General features: G+C 44.6%; 1 long non-coding RNA gene across 1 annotated transcript; it reads left to right on the top strand.

Moving 5' to 3' along the window:
* Positions 1–3071: 3071 nt before the first annotated feature.
* LOC118698338 (uncharacterized) lies at positions 3072–11680 on the top strand. The gene is made up of 3 exons (XR_004981871.1): positions 3072–3144; positions 3737–3788; positions 11530–11680. It is a non-coding gene; the product is annotated as an uncharacterized LOC118698338 (long non-coding RNA).
* Positions 11681–19805: the final 8125 nt, after the last annotated feature.

The raw sequence follows: 19805 nt of genomic DNA, 5'->3' as shown, positions 1-19805 counted from the left end.
TCAACACCACCACAGATGTCTTTGAAAGAACGGGGCAAAAGTGGGATGAACACACCAAAAATTTTAGGAAGGCAGTGGTAGTCCTTATGTCACTGTTCCTGCTGCTCTCAGGAGCTTCTGGAGCAGAGGATTTTTACCAAGAGGGTTGGGCATGTGTGTGTGCATGCAGGGGAAGCTGGTGCTGTGATTTCACAGTAGGCTTAGCCAGAGGCATGCTTGGGAGCAAGGAGATCTCTCATGAAGATTGGTGTCTCAGCTTGTGTTTGTCTGTCTTTGGCTTCATTTAGAAATTGATGTGAAAGTTTTTGGTTCATTTTTTCATAGAAAGAAGGTTTTTTTTGCTGGAGCTTGACTGACTCTGGAGTCATGTCCCCTGTGCTGCCAAGTCTGATATGTGAGCAGGAGAAGGGAGGAGCAAGGAGAGATGCTTTTGTCCTGGCTCAGCCTCAGCACATTCCCTCACGGTATGGGCTGGGCTTCCTTTAGGCAGGAGAGCATTAAAGCTGTTTGGAATAAAACACAAGGCCCTTTCCCTGTCCCAGCTGGGGATCTGTGTCTTTCAGTCAGTGTTTCACTATCCTGTTCCATAGCAGATGCTGATGAGGGACACGAGGTGCCTTAGGTCCTGTTACACCTCTCTGCCTGCTCTTGCTGCCTGACAGGCCCAGTCCTTATTTTCTGCTATCCTTTTCCCAAGATAGGTGACAAGCAAAGGTCATCACAATAGCTGAGTCTTGTTAATCCCAACAGAAGTCTCTTGTATTGAATGACTTTACTATGGCAGTGGGAAGAGCATCCTCCTCGCTGTTAATCAGAACATGTCTCTCCTCAATCCTCACTGCAGACTGATGTGTGCAGCTGGTGCTTTCTAATTCATTTTCATTATGAAATCTGATAAGGGGTATCTGCCAAAGGGCATTTACACACTGGCAGGGCCCTTTCTAGAGCCCTGTGTGTGGTGAGCATTGCTTACAGTGAATGAGTCCCTGACAGGAGGGGCACATGGTGGCATTACTGTCACCTGAGCAAAGGAATGTGCCCAGACAAAAACACTGTCTGCAGCTCTCTTCAGACATTCTCTGCTTGAACCACTCTCTTCTGCCCCTTAAAGGAATTCCAGTTCATATGGAGGAAGGAATTTCATTGCCTGTGCCACCAGAGCTGGCTGAACAAGGCAAACCCCAGGCTGCAGCCTGCCTTCATTTCAGTGCAGGACCTGGGGATGCCTTATGGGTGTTTCCTTCACCCTCCTATCCAGGCAAAGCTGGGAGGGGGCTGCTGCCTCCTCTGGCAGATCCAGGAGCTCCAGACCCCTGGAGGAACAGGGCTGGGACACACCAAGGGTCTGTGCTGCAGTGCAGGCACAGTCAGAATGCTGGACTATGCACAGCAGTGTCTTGGCTCTTCCCATGAGCCTGCACCCTACTCAGCTCCTTCCCAGGCCATTCCATCACAGCTGACCTCCCCCAAGCATCCCCAGCCCTACAATTCAACTGTGCTGCTCTTCTCATCCCAGACCTTCCTCCCCATCCGCACCATCACCATCACCATCACCTGAGCTTCCCCTGTGACGCTCCTGGCTCTGCCCTTTAGTCTCTGCCCTCCCTTCTGAACCTGGCAGGTTCTCTCTCCTTCCTACTCAATTTTGCCAGTCTTGGAGATCTTAAACTGCTCAGTTATATCCCACTGAGCATCCTGAACCAGCACCTGGTTCCCTTGCCCCTGGTTCGAGGGCAGCTGTGGCTGTAGAGCTTATTGAGAGATGTTTTGAACTATTTGCCCAAAAAGGCTGAAAATTTTAGGAAAACATGGTAATTGCATGGAAACACCATGATACAAACTTTCCTATAGCATTTATAAAGCAGCTTTAAAAGAATCCCCACCATTACTCTTGAGCAGCTGCTGCTGTAAAGTTTCAGGATCTGAGCCATGACCTGCTTGATAATTTATGTTTACTACAAGCCTGTCAAATTACAAATTTTTCTGTTATTGAAAAAAAATCCTCCTTTGCTGACCCATCCTTTCTCTGTCCTGTATTGAGAACATTCTGCATTAGGAGCTGACTGGAGCTCAGTTTCCATGAGCACACCTGTGGCCTCAGGAATCACCAGTTTATCAGTGTGAAAGGCTGAATGTCTCTGGGTTTAAAAGCAGATTCATCTGGCAGACTTTAGGTCTACTGTTTTACCCCAAGTGCTGAGGTAACTGTAAAAGTGGTAGCTCTTTCCCAAATTCAGATTTGGTCAGAGTTCTGAACAAGTGTCTGCATGTGCAGGTGGTACCATTGCTGTACATCTAGCTGGACTCTTCAGGTGATGAAATAAAGTCAGAAAAAAAGGTTTAAAGTTACTCCTGCCATCCACAGGTAAGGTGTTAATTCATGTCTACTCCTGCTCCTTGGGAGGTGTTTATTAGGGGGCAGAAGATGTCAAATGAGGAGAAAGTTTCCCTAGGGTTTGTAACCATCACCAAAAGGTCAGGGGCAACCAAAAGAACAGCCAGAGAGTGATGCTGCAGCCATGAGCTGCTCTGGCCAGGCCATGGGAGGGTCAAGAGGGAGCCCACTTCTCTCTGAATATTTTTTTTTTTGTCTCTTACTACAGAAGAAAGCTCAAAATAACACCACTTCTTCCTCAAAGCAGCAGCCCCCACGTTCCTTCTCTGCCCAGCCGGGCATGCCCTTCCTCTTAAAGCTCCTACTGCAAATGTCTGTCAGACCTGGAATCTCAACTCATTTATAAGTGACTCACCCAGGAATTGCTCCATGGTAGGAATATCCTGATCTTTTGTTACAACTATTTGATCTGCCCATGCCCTTCCCTTCCTGGCTTTCTCACCCCAGGTTGCCTCTGTCCTGCAAAAGTAAAAAATTACACCCTCCACAAGGGTAAAAATGATGCAGGAAAAAGCACTAATTTCAGGCTTCTCATCCTGCAGTGAGCCCAAGGTTTTCTCTGTAGAGTAAGTCTCTGCAAACACTCCTGGTTCTGACAACAGCAAGACAAAAGAATTCAAATTCCCTTGTCATCAGCTCTCAAACCAGGTATTTCTTTCTTTCCCTCTGTTTTCCCAGCTCTGAAAGGAGTGAACTTGCTAAGAAGATACAGACCCTGCTGCCTGCAGTGGAACAGGGCTGCAAGTTAGGTGAGAATGGCCTGAAGCAATCTGCACGACTTCAGCTTGCATTTCTGTCCAGGGAGGTGGGGTAAAGTCTCCTTTCATGTTACTGTGGTGAGATTAGAGGAGATGCAAGGTGTTAATTAACAGCCACTTTAGATAATTTTGACGTTTTTACTTTACAAGGCAATGATATTGAGGCTCCTGGGTCCAATACTTCTCATTAGTATGAAAATCAGATGAAAATGGACAACTCTTTTTTCTCTGCTGGCAGATGGAATAACAGGCTGGGAGTGTAGCTGACAGGATGATGCATAAATGCCATACAAAACAAATTTTGTTTGGAAGTGGGTTCAGGCTGTTACATGCAGGAGATTTTTCAGAACTGTCCTAAAACAGATTGCCCCAGTTTCACTGAGAGTGGCATGGCAAAGCAGCTTGGAGGAAAGTCTGGTCCATCCATGTTATGTGTAAATGCAGTAATTGGCAGCTTGTTTGGGAGTTGAAGGCAATTCTTGGTAGCCATGAAGGGAGTGGTTATGTAGTATTTCTTATTTTCAAAACAATTACTCATCCTCTCTGCACACACAATTTGTAATGTGTGTTGTATTGTTTACAGCTCATCACTCAAAAGGGAGCAGCTCCCCGAGGGATGGAAGCAGAGGGGGAAGGTAAGAGGAGAACACTGTAAATAACTGGGTATTTTCTCATTCCCAGTGTCCAGAAGGCTAATCCTGAGCTACCTGGGGTAGGGATCCCATGATGTAAGGGGGATTTTTGCTGCAGCAAAGAAAACAGAGTTCAGATCTTTCCTTTAGTGTAAATAAATATGTGGGGGAACTTCCAGAATCAGCAGAAGCAGTGGGCATTGTGGAGCTGAGCAATTTTGTCTGTTAGGAAGATAATATCTAAATGGTCTAATTATAGCTCCAGTTCAGCACACTCGGGGAATCCCCACCATTACTCTTGAGCAGCTGCTGCTGTAAAGTTTCAGGATCTGAGCCATGACCTGCTTGATAATTTATGTTTACTACAAGCCTGTCAAACTACAAATTTTTCTGTTATTGAAAAAAAATCCTCCTTTGCTGACCCATCCTTTCTCTGTCCTGTATTGAGAACATTCTGCATTAGGAGCTGACTGGAGCTCAGTTTCCATGAGCACACCTGTGGCCTCAGGAATCACAGAAGGATCACAGAATTACTGATGATGCTGTGCCTCCATTTGACATACAGAAAGCCTTGAGAGCTCCCCAGGGCACTCAGACCTTTGGGCCACGTGTATGGCAACACATTCAATGCCTCCACTGAGCTTTTCTTGCCTTCCTCAACTCCTCTCCCAAGGGTGGTGATGCCTGAGAGCTTCCAAAGTGAAGTGAGCCTTCAAATTATTGGACTCAGTTGATGGAGGACCCCCTGCCCTTAATTCACTGCCAGTATTCTTCCCTCTCTCCCCCCACATAGCAAGGTGCCAAAGCAGGGCAAGCCATGGGACCAAAGTGCTCAGGGCTTGGCTGGGTGTTATGGGGCTGCTGAAGCACCAGTTTGTCCAAAAGGTGATTCCAGAGTCCCACTTTTGCACCAAGGTGCAGCTTCCACCAGAAAAGGAAGTGTCCCACTGACAGATCCTGGCCTCATGGAGAGTAGGGGCTTAACTGAGGGACTGACCACCCCTTTCTGAGCCCCCCCACCTCAGCTCATTAATGTTTCTTCCAGAAATCCCTTGCATGGCACCTGTCTTATACCTCCTATTTCATGATCCTCTCAGGCCACTGTGGATCCCATGGGAATAGCAATCTCAGTACTATTAATAAATGCAAATCCCGGAAGAACCTCTTGGCAAGGCACAAGTTCTCAGACCAGCCATCTCTGTTCAGGCCTCAGTGACACACAGCATTGTACTTTGCCCCTGTTATCACCTACTTGTTGTAGAACAGGAGATTAAAACTTGAATGAGATGCAGGGAGATAACAGGGCTGGGATACATTTCAGTAGGAACTGGTTGATATGGAGTCACTATCCATACTGGGAATTTCCACTGGCAGAGTCACTGAGGTCCTGTTGCTTGAAGGGTTACAGGACAGGGGCCTCTCTGCTTGTCTGCCTTCCAAAGTTGCCCTAATGCAGCTGCAGTGGACAGGAGAGGCACAAATCTCTTGTGTAGGCAAGAGGGAGGAAGGCATGGTTACAAGAGCATTGGATCTGGAGAGTTACTGGGCGATCCTGGACAAGTCACTTGGACATCTGAGTCTCTGTTCCCCAGGAGTTAATGGGTAAACAGGACTGCCCGGCCTCACAGGAGTGTTTTCAGGATAAATATAGCAGAAATGTGTGGGTGACACAGCATATTTATCCTGATAACATCATTAGAAAGGCCTAAAATCCACACAAACCCTGAGTGCATCACAGAGTTTAACAGCTTCCTTGTACAAATTCCAAATGACCTACCGAACATCACTTACTTAAACCCCTTCAATAAATCCCTTTGGTGTTTAGATTTTGGTGGGGTTTTTTTTGTTTGTTTTGGTTTTTTTTTTGTTTTTTTTTGTTGCCATTGTTGGTTGTTGGGGTATTTTTTGCTTACACAGTTGAGGAGAGCCAAAGCAGCCCAGTTAGAAGCTGAGGGTGCACTTGCACTGTGCCATGGATGGAAATATTGAAGAGCACCTACTGTATTTGGGTTACCCAGATGAAGGTGGGAATGATGAATCTGACTCCATGTTCTCAGAAGGCTGGTTTATTATTTTAAGATACTATATTATATTAAAGAATGCTATACTAAACTATACTAAAGAATACAGAAAAGATACTTACAGAATGCTAAAAAGATAATATTGAAAACTTGTGACTCTCTTCAGAGCCCTGACACAGCTTGGCACTGATTGGTTTCTGCTGTGAGTTGCTTGACTCAATGGCCAATGGAACAATCACCTGTGGGGAAACAATCTCCAAACACATTCCAAAGCAGCAAAACACAGGAGAAGCAAATCAGATAATTATTGTTTTCATTTTTCTCTGAGGCTTCTCAGCTTCCCAGGAGAAAGATCCTGGACAAAGGGATTTTTCCAGAAAATGTGAATGCCACAATCACTGGTCTTGAGCCAGAGCCCTGAGAGGCACCATGTGCCACCAGTGTCCACCTGGACATAGAGCCCTTGACCACAGCTCCCTGGCTGTGTCCATCCAGCCAATTCCTTCTCCATTGAATGCCCCACCCTTCAAATCCATGTCTCTCTCCAGTCTGGAGATCCAGGATGTCATGTGGGACTGTGTCACAGGCCTTACTAGGCCTTAGGAGAAGTCCACTGAGATGACACCAGCTGAACTTTCCCTGTTGAGCAGAGCAGTCACTCTGTCACAGAGGGCCACCAGCCTGGTCAGGCACAGCTTGTCCTTACTGTGGTTCTGTCCCATGACCTGGCCAGGCACAGAGGCCAGGCTCTGTAGCTCCCCAGGTCTTCCTTTTTGCCCTTCCTGAAAATAGGAGTGATGTTTCCCTTTTTCCATTCATAGAATCAACAGAATATGTCAAGGGAAGGGACCCACAAGGATCATGGAGTCCAACCCCTGGCCCCTGCACAGTACACACCAACAATCCCACCCTGTGCATCCCTGAGAGCGTTGTCCAAACTCTTGTTGATGCTGTGACCATTCCCTGGGGAGCCTGTTCAGTGCCCCACCAGCCTAAGGGGAAAGAACTCCATTCACCAGGCACTCTGCCTGACTGCCATGCCTTTTCAAGAGTGATGGGAGAGGGACTTGGATCCAGTATCAGCCAGCTCCCTGGGATGCATGGCATCAGGCCCCAGAGATTTGTGCCTGTCCAATTTCATCAGAGGGTCCTGAGCCTGCCCTTTGCTTACAGTGGAAGATCCCCAGCTCCCAGCTGATGATATCAGAGCAGGGTTAGCTCAGGCAGGTTGTGCAGAGCCTCATCCCATTGGGCTTGAATATCTCAAAAGGATATCTCAAAAGCCTTCTGACTTTTGTGGGGGGAAAGTATAAACTTAAACTCTGGAGCAAGACTAAATCAGATCACCTGAGCTACTTATGCAGTGAAGCCACGTCTTTTAAATTTACATTCAGCACAAGATCACAGTGGGCAAAATAGTTTTGATATCTGACAGAAGACTACTGAATGAGTGTAGTTTGTTAACTGACTAGGTAGGGTGACAATCCAGAGACAGGAAAAATAAATTATAACTTCATCCTAGACTCAGAGAGGGAGGGATATTGAGGTGAGCAGGCTTGTTTTCTCTGTGGATACCACCTGGGCAAAGCAGAGCTGACCCTGATGCTTCTCCTCACTGGCAGCTCTCTTCAGGGTTGTAGTTACACAACATGTCACAAGGAGAAGAAAAACAAAGTCTTTTTTTATCTCCTCACCCATCTGTACTTCCTCTTTCTAAACCAGTACTGCAAACAAAATTATCAGAAACATCACGTTAGCAGTATTTTTAGTAAACAGCAAGAGACTCATGTGAACTTGTTCCTCCTTGTCCTTGTCCCCTGTACAGACAACAGACTGGAGAGTTTTCAGGGCAGAATCTTTTGAGGTTCTTCTATTTCTGCCTTCCAGGCAAAAAAGCTGGAGTGTACCAGCAGGCCTAGAGCTGACTGGAGAGGCAAGTGCTCTTCAGTTTTGAAGAATAATTCCCCCTTGAATGGTAATGCCAGGTTAGGATTCCTGGAGTTCCAGGGATTGCCTTGCTGTTGGATCATGAATGGCTCTGTACACAATAGCTGGCAAGGAAGATGATGGAAATCCACAGGGGAATACAGGAAAAGAAAATAGAAAGTATGTTTATTAATTAGGAATGTTCCCAAGGGTTTCCAAATTGTCCTAAAATAGGCACACACATTCCTAAGGACAGTACAAATGTGGGTGGCAAGATCCTCCTGCTACTGTTTGGGGGAGAAATGGGGAGGGAGGTGGAAAATAAACTGGAAAAGGTATTTTCATTTGATTCCCTGGCTTGGCTGAAGCAAGGCCACCTCTACTGACATTTAGCCTGCACTGTTCCAAGCGCATTTCTGCCAAGAGTTGTGTCCTAAGACTGGTTTGCACTTTGCCACTGGTCTGACACTCAGCCCCACAGAAGGGAAGAGTTGACTGAGCCAGTTCCTGCCTAGGGCTTCAGGAGCACAGACTGCACTGCTCCCTGTAACCTCTCTCCTCTGCTCCATAAAATCCCTTTCTTTCACACTTTGAGCTGTCACTTCCCCAGCACCTCTGGTTTTATAATGGCACCTGTGCACCCAGCCACAAAGTTCCTGGTGTGGAGGGTGGCTGCTTGTCCCCACCTCACCTTTATGATGGAAAATTTTATCCTGGTGATCATCATTTTCCCCCCTAGTCTTTTCCTTCCTCTTCCTCACAGTTTGGATTGACTTGCTTTAATAAAGAAATGTAGGCCTTGGGCTGGAGGAATTTATTCAGAGAGGTTGAAGGAGAACATTGGCTTGCAGCTCCTTCTAATCTACTGTTTTCCATCCATCTCCCTTTGAAATTCCTTGATTTTAATGTGAGCCAGGCTACTGCTTAAAAAGCCCCATTATTTCCTCTCCCTTTTGCTCACAGATTTTAAGGTGCATCTTCCTGTATTTCACCAGAGAAATTCCATGTATCTCTATAGAACCTGTTGGTTTTATTTTGTAGAGGTGGTAGGTATTCATAAATAATGAACATAGTCTGGGCTAAGCTAATTTACTTTTGTTTGCTCTAATTTTTGTGACTCGTGTTCCCTTGTTGAATTGTTTTGAACTAAGCAAAACAAATGAAAAAGTAATTACTGAGCATTTCCCCACATTTCCCAAGCTTCCTTTTTGAGTCATTGTTTGTGTGCCCTCCCTGGGAACTTAGCTTGGACTCTTCTGCTTTCTTGCTGACATGGTCTGAAATATTTTGAAATCTGCATAATTTAACCTACACACTTTTCTACCCTGGCCTTGCATTTGGTATCATACTGACTTTAAAAAGATGCTATTGCTTTTTACCACTGCCTTTTTTTTTTTTTTTTTACCCTGCAGTTTATCAATAAACTGATTTTCCAAGCCTTCAATGACTTCATGAGTATAGGGGGAGGGATTGATGGGGGTGATTTAATTTAATACAGATTTGTGTTCTGTTTGGCTTTTATCAGCCTCGCTCTGAAACAATACAGATAAAATATCTTACAATATATGGGTTTTCTTTCATTAGTCATGTTTTACTTTCGTAGAAAAATGGATCTTGTACCAAGTAATTCATATTTATGTGCACTGTAAAAATTACTGAGTAGTCACTCTACACACAAATAAAGCATGTGCCTGTGACACAAATTAAAACCACCCCCAAACCCTTCATGTCCTATCTCAGCATCTCTCTTTGGCACGCCTAGCCATGAAAAGTCTTTTTAAGCTTATTGGATATGCCATGTGTCTGGTAATTCTGGTTTCTCTATATAAGCCTGGCTATCTGCATGTGGCCAGAGATATCCCCCAGCCACAGCACTCCAGAGCAGGGAAGGGAAAACAGCTCCCTTTTTCCAGTGGAGGCACTGGGGCTGGATATGTGCTTAAGGATACTGCAGCAGCTGAGTGCTGCTCAGCAAGGACCCTACCAGGAGCTGGTCAGCCTGATTTCTGTGGATTTTCCATTTGACCTAAAGAGACAACAAGAGGTGCACATTGCAAAAAAATTACTTGTAATAAGAATAATTTCAGTAAACTGGTGACTGCAGTAGGGTGGGTAATAGGATAAAGGTGGAACTGTAGGGTTTGTAGCCATGGCCATTTGTTTCTGAGAGCTCTGTGGAGAGAAAGGTCCAGGAGGAGGCAGTTGCCTTTAGCTTTGGTCAGAAGTGGCTCATTCTGGCTGAGCTGTGAGGAGCACAGTGTGTGTGAAATGTGAGGAAAGGAGGAGTGTGAGCCCAAGGCTCTGTCTGTGCCTGATAGTTATCCCCACTGTGACCCCTGGGCTGGGCGTGCTGCCTCCCTGCCTCTGGCTTGGTACCTGGATGAAAGGCACCCTTGAGGCTGCAGCTCTCTCTGTGCTCTGCTGCCAGAAGGAGAGGGAGCTGTGCAGGAGCTCTGAGCAGCTCAGTGGGAACAGGCAGTGTGGATACATTATTAGTGTCACTGTGCATAAACACAGGGTGATGCATATGGGAAAGGGCCTCCCATGGAAAACAACGAGCTAAGTGCTCACCACTGTCAGGGAGGAACAGTTGTGGGATGTAGTGCAGGAACTGGGGTCAGCAGGGGCCAAAGACCTCGACTCATTTCACAAATGAAACCTTGTCAGAAGTCAGAAATGTTCACCCTGCCCCTGTACAAATCTGTGGGGTGCCCACATCCACGAGCAGTTCTGCTCTTCTCAGCTTGGAAAAGGCATGTGGAAATGGAAAACAGTCAGAGAAGGGTGACAAATGTGGTCCAAAGTATGGGGTGGCTTGCCACTATGCAAGCATTAATTGAGCTTGTTCTTTGAACCTTCCCGTATTCTACAGCCTGGAGAGGATTGATTGAGGACATCTATGATAAATGCCAATAAATCATGAATGTCTTGGAGGGGAAGATTGGCCACTGTCTCTTGCTGGACATAGCAAAAAGCTGACAAGGGGACAGGTCAGAATAAACAAGGGTGAGCAGCTTTTTCCATCAGGTGTATTATCCCAGTTCCCAAATGTACATGTTTCCAGTGGAATTCCCTCTGATAATCACCAGAATTTATCTGAGGTGCTGTTGGGTTTTTTTGTTTGTTGTTGTTTTGTTTTTTTTTAAACCCAACAAAACCAACAAAAAAAGCAACAACATAGAGTAAAATATGGCATGGAAAGTGATCTCTCAGGTCCAAGTGGCTCATCTTCCCTTAGAAAACTTTTCTGCTATTAGACTTATCGTCAACAAACATATTTGGTCAATTTGCATGAGTTCAGACCCAAATGAGTTCAGACTCATCCTTTCCAAATGAGGGCTTTTCATCTGCATACCCTGGCATATTCTATTGGAAAAGACAGTCTAGTGGTCCTGTAGCAACAGCCTAGTTCCCTCAGAGAATCTTTCTGATGCTCCTCACTCAGATACCCCCAAGTCCTAAAGGTGAGATGGAAAAGGTCCAGTAGTTAAGCCTTCCTGAGGTGGGATGGCCAAAAAATTGCTGCAGCTGTTCTGTAATGACACTAATGGCTCAGTCCCAGCTCCTGCCCACTGTCAATAATTCTCATTTGCTTTTTAAATCTTTCTGAAGGCAGTGTTAAGCCCATGCATCCTTCTAACACAATATGTCTACTTTGCTACAGTGGAAAGCTGGGCGTATCCACAATTGCTTTTCTTGAGACAGTATTAAAGGCTCTTATTCTGGACACAGGTGTGGATCCACTCTACAGCCTTGTCACAAACCAGGAGCAGAAATTGTCTTTTCTTCCTTTGCAGGAACTCTAACCTACGTGAAAGTGCTGAATACTTACAAGCAGGGAAAGCCTGTGAGCTTGGTCCAACACCCTGGCAAAGCTTTCATTTTGTGATGTGGCTTGGAAGATAAATTACTCTAACAGGAGGTCTGAAGGTAAATTAAAACAGGGGTGTTAATTTGGGCTGGGTGTGACTCTTTTGAAACGGATGAAACTGCCCTTCCTTTCAGTGAGTCTGGATTTGCTGCCTGTCCCCACCCCATACCTGTGGAGGAGCTCAGGTGGGAGCCTGGGTGTGTGTCCTCAGCTCTCAGTCCTGCCTTTACCCCTTCTTTTTACCAAATCAAAAACAAGCCCAGAGGAATTTCAACCTGCTGGTTTTGTTCTGTTAACAAACACCAACCACAAACCTGTTTTTCTTGCTTCCTTGATGGAGAGGGAATGACAGTACATGGAGAGAGAACTGATGTTTGTGCTTGTGGAGGTCAGGGAGGCTGGAAGGGTTAAACAGGCCTGGGTCTGAAAGCAGTGGAGAAAAAGAGCATGACAGCAAAAATTATTAAAAAATAAAGCCAAAACATGAAAACCAAAGACAGACGTGGGCAAAAGCTTTTTATGGGAAGAGTCATATACACATATGGGATAAATTACAGAGAAAGGGCATGGAAAAATCCCCCATCATAAATGTATATTTAAAAGCAAAAGAGCAAGGGGGAGAGAAGAAGAGACATGGGATGTTGCTAAAGAAACATGATGAGAAAAACAGTGGAGGAGCCAGCAGGAAATGGCAGTGGAAGAGCTGCCAGCAAAGGACTGGTGGGGCCAGAAGTGCTCTGGTGTGTCCAAGGCCTTTGTAGCACCTTTCCTGCTTGACTTCATATGGATACACATGGAAAAGAGAAGCAAAACACCTGATCCTTCCTTGGGGGAGCTCCTGTGGACTGCAGGGGAGGAGGGAGAAGCAAGAGGAAGGGAGCACAGTACTGATTGCAAAACACTCCCCTTGGCTGCCACCCAAGAATTCCTATGGGAACCTAAGGTGCTTTTGGCATGTGTGGTGCTAAAACAAACCTTATCTGTGCCACAGAAAATTAGATCTGCACTGATTATCAGCACGCACCCTTGACTGCTCTGGTTCCTACCTGCTCTGCTCCCCAGGTTTATCCCTGCTTCCAGCCAGGTCTCATCGTGGCTGCAGCAACGCTGCTGAGCTTAGCTTGTCCTTGCCTACACTTGCAGCTAATTCACATTCAGCCCTGTTCAGCCGCTCCTGTTGCTGACACCTGTTGTCAGCAGTCGGTAATTTCTTTTTTTAGGACAAGCCTTCATTGCCCTGGAGCTCAGAAAGGGCCTTAAATTAGACTTAATTCTAGTCAGATGTAGTTAGCAGTATTTAATTAGCACAGTCCCAAAGCAAAAGTCAGTCTATTCCTTGGATCACTGGAGTATATTCTGGATACTTTCCATACTGCTGCAGGAGTCTGACTTTTTTTTTTAATTTATTTTTTTAAATTTTCTATCTTAAGCCCAAGAAATGTGCTAGGGCTTTTCAAGCACTTCCAGAATAGGGGCCACATCTTAATAGACAGATTCCTTTGCAGATGGCTTCCTGCTCGTTTGCAATTGCAAAACTCCACTGAGGCAATTACCATGATTGCAGACATGGGAATGTGACATTAGGAAAGCATTTAATGTATTCTCAGCATCTGTTAGAGTGCTGCTGCAAATGGAAACCTCGGGGAGATGCCAGAACTATGGGCAAGACTCATTTAAGTTGGGCTGACTGGAAGCTCACATCCAGTCTGAACTCAACGTGCAGGTACCCTCCAAAGCCCACAGACAGACACAGGCACATCCAGAGGGGGATTCACCTATCCCAGCTGGTGTCCCAGAGAGAAGGATGACTTGTCTTCTCATGGTGCTCCACTGGGTGGGAAAACGAGCAGTTCAGGTGAGGAATCCCATTTTCTGCAGATGAAATGAGGTGACTCCAGCCCTGTGCTCTGTAATAGCTGGGATTTTCATATTCCACTGCAAACTGCCCCAGAAAGGATGAGCCAATGCTATTTCACCTCCATGGACTTGAAAGCTGACAAACTAGGAGATCTGCTTGCCAGAAGAGTTCAGTTTCCCAGAATGTGATGCAGGAGCTGGCAAGAAGATACTCTGTAGGAATAAGGAGAAAGGGGGATGTATCAGCAATAATGGAGACAAATCCCAGCTTCAAGATAAAAAGACTGAGCTGTGTTATCCAAGTAGAGAATGATACTCTGGAAGTATTTCTTTTAACTTTGCTGCTTTTTAATCTATTTTCTCCCTTATTTCTATGGAGGTGCCTAAACCACATGGCTAGAACATCATGCTACTTGAATCCATTTTTAAATGGATGTTCATAGAAGACTATTGAACTGCTTATCTTAGAGCCTGTTAGCTCTCCTCTAGTGAAATATTTTCATCTTGCATGACATAAATAAATATCAGAACAAAAGAAATAGACAGAGAGAATTAATAATATATATATTCATTTAAAAATAGAAACATAGAAATATATATTTATATTAATAAGTATATAATAATATAAATAAAATTTAATAACTATGTATTTATAATTATAACTTATTTTATATATATATATATATAATATAAAAATATATAAATATAATATATATAAAAACACCTGTGTTTCAGGCCCTGAACTTGAAACAACCCCAAAAGACAAGCAGGAAGCCCTAGGCTGGATGACCTGGGAGAGCTTGTTGGTTGGGACGCCAGTGGGATCTGAGATGGCAGCTGCTGGATGGGCTTTGTGCTGTGGGAGAGGACACAGCCGTGATTTGAAGGGATTGATTCCTCATTTCTGGAAAGGAAGAGTTTGAGCATCTCCATGGCTGCAGATCTTGAGAGGAAAGGCTGCTGAAATGGTGCAGACTCACCCAACTGAGATGGGTCTCCCACACAGGCTGGCTTCCACAGTTTAAAGAGATTTCCCTTCCCTCATCCCCTCCTCCTGTGGGTTTTGGGGCTTGTGCAGCAAGAGCTGAGTGTTCCTTGCTGTTCCATGGTTTCCAGAAGAGCCTGCAGCAGCCATGGCTGGTGACTAGAGCAGACTCCTCACACATCCACTCTCATTGTGGGGGGCACTGGGATCCAGTGGGACCTCACAGCTTGTGAAAACATCTCATTTCCTTTGGGGGATGTCCCTCTTATGTTGCATGGAAATACCAGCTGGGGACTGGGAATTCCCTCCGTGGCTGAGCACCTGGGGCCAAGATTCAGTGCCTACCATTTACTGACCTGTGGCTCCTACCAACACTGCTGTTGGTTGGTGCTGTGAACCAGACCTGGCAGCTACACTGAATATTAAACAAAACCCCACCCTTTTTTACTAATTTAACCTGAGGCACCTCCCAGGCCTAGCTAAAACCTTGCCCAAGAGGAGGATCCACTCAACTGAGAGAGAAGGTGAAACCGGGGTGAAAATGTGCAGCTGGAAATGGTGATGGTGGGAAAAAAGTGACTTTGAAGAAGTTTTGTTTTGGTGAGCTTTTTTCAAGAGTCTAGATTTTAAGAAGTTAGCCTGCAGCTTGGACTAATGTGCTTAGTTTCAAATCAGTTGTTAAGGACAAACACACTGCTTCTTTGAATTGAAATATTTTTGAGTGCCCAAAGTACTAAATGTACTTTTGAGCTTTTGAGTATCTTAATCTGTCTGGGAGAGGGAATCCCATCCCCTACAAACTGATGGGGCACTGCCACAGAAATCACCCAGCTCACCTTCCCCTTTCTCCAGCCCTCATTCCCTCTGCCAGCACAAACATAAGCTCTGTGCTGACACAGGTTGGGGAAGTAGTCCTGTGGTTACTACTGAGTGTAGCATCTTCTTTCCTTCCTCAGAAAAAGGCCACTTCTTGACCTCCCTTTTCCTCAGTGGTGAAAGTGCAACAGTTTATATTGATTTTGTTGCTGCAAAATCATCTGGATTATTTCCCTTGCACAATCCTTTTATTTCTTTCCTTACATTTCAGTTTCATTTTAAAGGCTTTGCTTAAAGTTGATGTAAGAATAAGTGGCAAAGGACGGAAACCTCTTAAATTGGCTTTGTGACATTGTAGTTGTGGAGGGGATGGAGCAGCAAATTGTAATGTTTAACATTACAATTAACCCCTAGCTCAGCTAGGGGTTGCTTTTGGCACTGAAGCCCATCCCTTTGGTGTGTGCCCATCTGCAGGACACCCCACTCCTCCTCCTCCAGGATTTTGGGGAGCTCTCTCAGGCCGTGGGGCACAGGGCTTGCGACAACTCGCTTATGCAACACAGGCTGTATCTGCTTGCTGCAGCCAGATTGGGGAAATCTGCAAATAATTGCAAAGTCTGCCAGTTTAATTGGATTGTGGTGTATTTGCACAGATGGGTGAAGTCTTCCAGGCCAGTATTTTCCAGAGTGACTTAGCAGTCTCTTGGCTTTAAGGTTCTCAGTATGAGAGAACAGAGAAGCAATGGGTTTCTGTGGACTTTTTAAAGAGGAACAACCCCAAACTGAAGTAATCCAAACCATCAGTCGCCCAGAAATCCCTTGCCATAGAGACCTTGAGATGGGGGATCTTTCACAGTAGCTTGATGTAAGCCAAACTAAATTCATAAAAATAATACAAAACATCTTAACACATCACTTCTTCAGCAGAAAAATCCAGTGTGAATGTGTATGTGTGCAGGCACTTTTACAGGAAATATGATGAATAAATGAATATTTGTAAAACAAAGGGAGGAGGACGAGAAGGACGTTTTATTTCATGTGAGAGTCGGCTCTTGTTGTTGTTGTTATTTTTTTAAATGAGATACAAAATGTTCCTGTGGAACATTGTCCCTGTGTGCTCTGGCCCTTTGCCACATCTAGAGTTCAGTCCTTGCTGGGGAAAAGAAAGCCTGGTACTTGACTTTCTGAAAGATAGGCTGTTATCACTTGGTAGAGGTCAAAAAGGAAAAGAATCAAATTATTTGTTAATTAAATACAAATTCTGCAAAAATTGCTCAGAAGTAACTAGCCCCCAGGTGGGTGCAATATCTGAAAGTACAAAAGAAAACCAGTTTATTAGCATTATCATTAGCTTTATCTACCAAGAATTAGCAGGGAGGAAAAGCTGCAGAACATGCTTCTGTTCTCACCAAGAGATTCCACTAAATCACCCTTACAAAAATCTGCAATTTGGAAGAAGAAACAAATGGCTATTTTAAAACATTGTGAGGAACATTCACAGAAGAGGTAGGACCAACTTAAAATCACTTCAATTAAATAGAAACATTTTTCACAGGCAGCAAAATGATGTAGTTTCATGATATTGATGTAACTACTTTTGAGAATGTTACCTTGTCTGCACTAATGTAATGAAGTTGAGGTGCCCTAAAGTCACTCTTGAAAACAGGACTTGAGTAGCTTTGAACCTATCCTAACCTCTGAACCTTTGGAAAGTCTTCCCAAATACTTCTCCAGATCAAATGTCCACTGGAGTGAGCACTTATCACTGTTCTGCTGTGTCAATTAGCTTTTGTCTTAAATCTCATGGTCCTGAAGCCATGCTACTGCCAGCATCCTTGAATCTTTCCTTCAATGCAGAATGAGCTTCTGGTTCCTGTGGGCAAGGAGGAAGCCTCAAAAGAGCAGAAGAAATGATAAAGAACCCCAACATATTATCTTTTTGAAAACCCAGCATTATGAAGTCCCTGAAGTGACTTTGCACCTTCAGAGCCATCCCAACCTCCCCCTTCCCACCAGGCACCCTGAGGAGGCTTCTTGCCCACCACCCTCTGGAGCATTACAGAGAGGTTTTCAAAGGTGCTTACACACTTGGATGCCTTGGAGGAGCTGGCCCTGGCTGTGATCAGGTTCTTCAGCCCCCCTTGAAACAACAGAGTGCTGTAGGCTCAAAAAGACACCCACAGGGACAGGTTAATTTTTGGCAGTTTTCATTGGTTTTGAAGGGCAAAGGAGTTCTGAGAAGTTGACCATGGTCTGAGAGTGATGGAGACCACCAGGAATAGAAGAACTTCTGTAAGGACATTGTTACAGAGATCCAGGGACAATTTTTGAGTAAGACCATAGCTTTTGCTGCTTTTTTTTGATTTCCCACCTGCCTTTTGCAGGCTTGGGATGGGGAGCAACAGAAGAAAAGGAAGATTGCCAGGGCCTCTCATAGTATTAGCTATGTTTTGTTGCTGTCATTCAAGTCAGTTATTAAATATAAACTGTGATATTTGTGATGATAACTTAGTCCTTTGCAAACATCCTGAGTAGATGTTGTTCTCAAAAAGCCTTTCAAACTAGAGATAACAAGGTGACAAATCCTTTAAAGTGATGCTTTCAGGTACTCCTCTTTGAATAGATGTCCCAATTTAGCTGCTGGCAGCCAGAACAAACCAAGTGAGAGTCAAAATCACAGCAGATTAGGCTTCTGCCCAGAGAAACATTTAACTCCTTATGAGGGAAACCCAGAACAAGTGCTGGTAAATAAAAGGCCTCTCTTTTTCCATCTTTCTCATGAATAGCCACTGAAATCATGGCCACAGTGCATTTTGCAATAGGCTGGCTTCAGTGAGAGAGTGTTTGCTTTTTGACTTGCCAGCTTGCTCTACTTTTTTAGGCTTGGCTGGCTTAAGTCAGTCATAAACAGGGTCAGGAGCACTGATGCAGCCCCTTGGTAACTGGGCTCAGGTGGCTCTTGCCATGGCAGGACCCTCCTGGTGGGCATAACTGGAAGCATGGTGGTGGAGCACTTCTTTTTACAAGGGCCTGGAGTCACAGGAAAAGGGGGAATGGCTTCACACTGTCAGAGAGCAAGTTTGGATTGAGTATTAGGAAGAAATTCTTCCCTGTGAGGATGCTGAGGTCCTGGCACAGGGTGTCCAGAGAAGCTGTGGCTGCCCCTGGATCCCTGGAAGTGTCCAAGGCCAGGTTGCACAGGGCTGAGTGACCTGGGATAGTGGAAGGTGGCCCTGCCCAAGGCAGGAGGGTGGAAAACTGTATGATTTTTAAGGTCCCTTCCAACCCCAGCCATTTTGTGATTCTATGATTCTCTGAAATGTCTGTCACCTACCTCATAACAATTTTTCCACTGCCAGATGTTTGCAGAATCCACTTTCCATCTTCCTCTGTAATAACATCCCATTACTGTAGGTTAATGCCCTGGCTTTTGCATCCCAGAGCTGCACAATTGCCTTGCTAGGTTGGTTAACACAAACAAGATGTGGTACTGTACAAACAGAGTGTTTCCAATGGCTAAAAGTCTAAACAGATTAGGAAAAGGGTGAGGGAAGAAATGGAGGTGCCAAGAGTTGCAGCAATGTGCATGACATGGCCAAGCGAAGCCAGAACCAGAACTCAGATCCCAAGCCCTGATAGTAATCTGTTTCTTAATGCCATCATTTTGGTATGTGAGATGGGTCATCTTCCTTAAAGGGTTTAGAAAGTAGCCAGACCAGTTCCTCTGTTTATATAAGGAAGATGTTTGTAGACCTCTTGATCCTAAGGCAATTAATACAGCCCATTGGGGAAAGTAAAAAAAAGAAAAAAAAAAAAGAAAAGAAAAAAAAAAAAAAAAAGAAAGTCCAAAGTAAAAAGAAGGAAAAACAAGAAAAAGAAGAAAAAAGAAGAGAGAAAAATAAAAATTAAAAAAAAGAGAACTGGGCTAGATTCTCATGTAAACAGCACCCAGAATGCCTAAAATTCTGACATATGCAGATGTTTTTATGTCGGGGTATTTTTTTGGTGAGCGGCCTCTTTGTGGTCAGCTGTAAGCACCACATTTACATAGTTCTGTATTTCTGAAAAAGCCTGTTGCATGAAGTTGGGATCCTACTAAATGAAGACAAAACACAACACTAACGAAAAATAACAAGCTCTTCCAACAACATTCAGTAACTGACTTAGAGGTTAGTGCCGTGTTCTGGGAAAAAAAATTACCCAGGCACCATTTAATTTCAGGCACTAAAAACGTTAAACATTTCAGAGGAACATAACACATGACACAGGGTGTTTTTATTTAATGAATGGCTGTAAGAAATGGGGCCAGCATCTCTTCTCACAGATGAACGCCTTGTGCCAAGAGCATTGCTGTACAATGTGTCATCACTCGGGAACCTAAAGAATTGTACTTGAGAAAACATTGCTACAAAATATCATTCCCTTCCCAGAAAGGTTCACTTCAGGCTTTGTAGAAAAACAGGACAACTCATTTCCACTGCACATAATTCTTCTGTTGGGAAACTTTCTTAAAGGCATAGGTGGCAGAGCAAGGGGCTGGAAAA

This window comes from Molothrus ater, chromosome 5 (genome assembly GCF_012460135.2).
Source record: "Molothrus ater isolate BHLD 08-10-18 breed brown headed cowbird chromosome 5, BPBGC_Mater_1.1, whole genome shotgun sequence".
Classification (NCBI taxonomy): domain Eukaryota; kingdom Metazoa; phylum Chordata; class Aves; order Passeriformes; family Icteridae; genus Molothrus; species Molothrus ater.
This window is presented reverse-complemented; position numbering and strand designations above follow the sequence as displayed.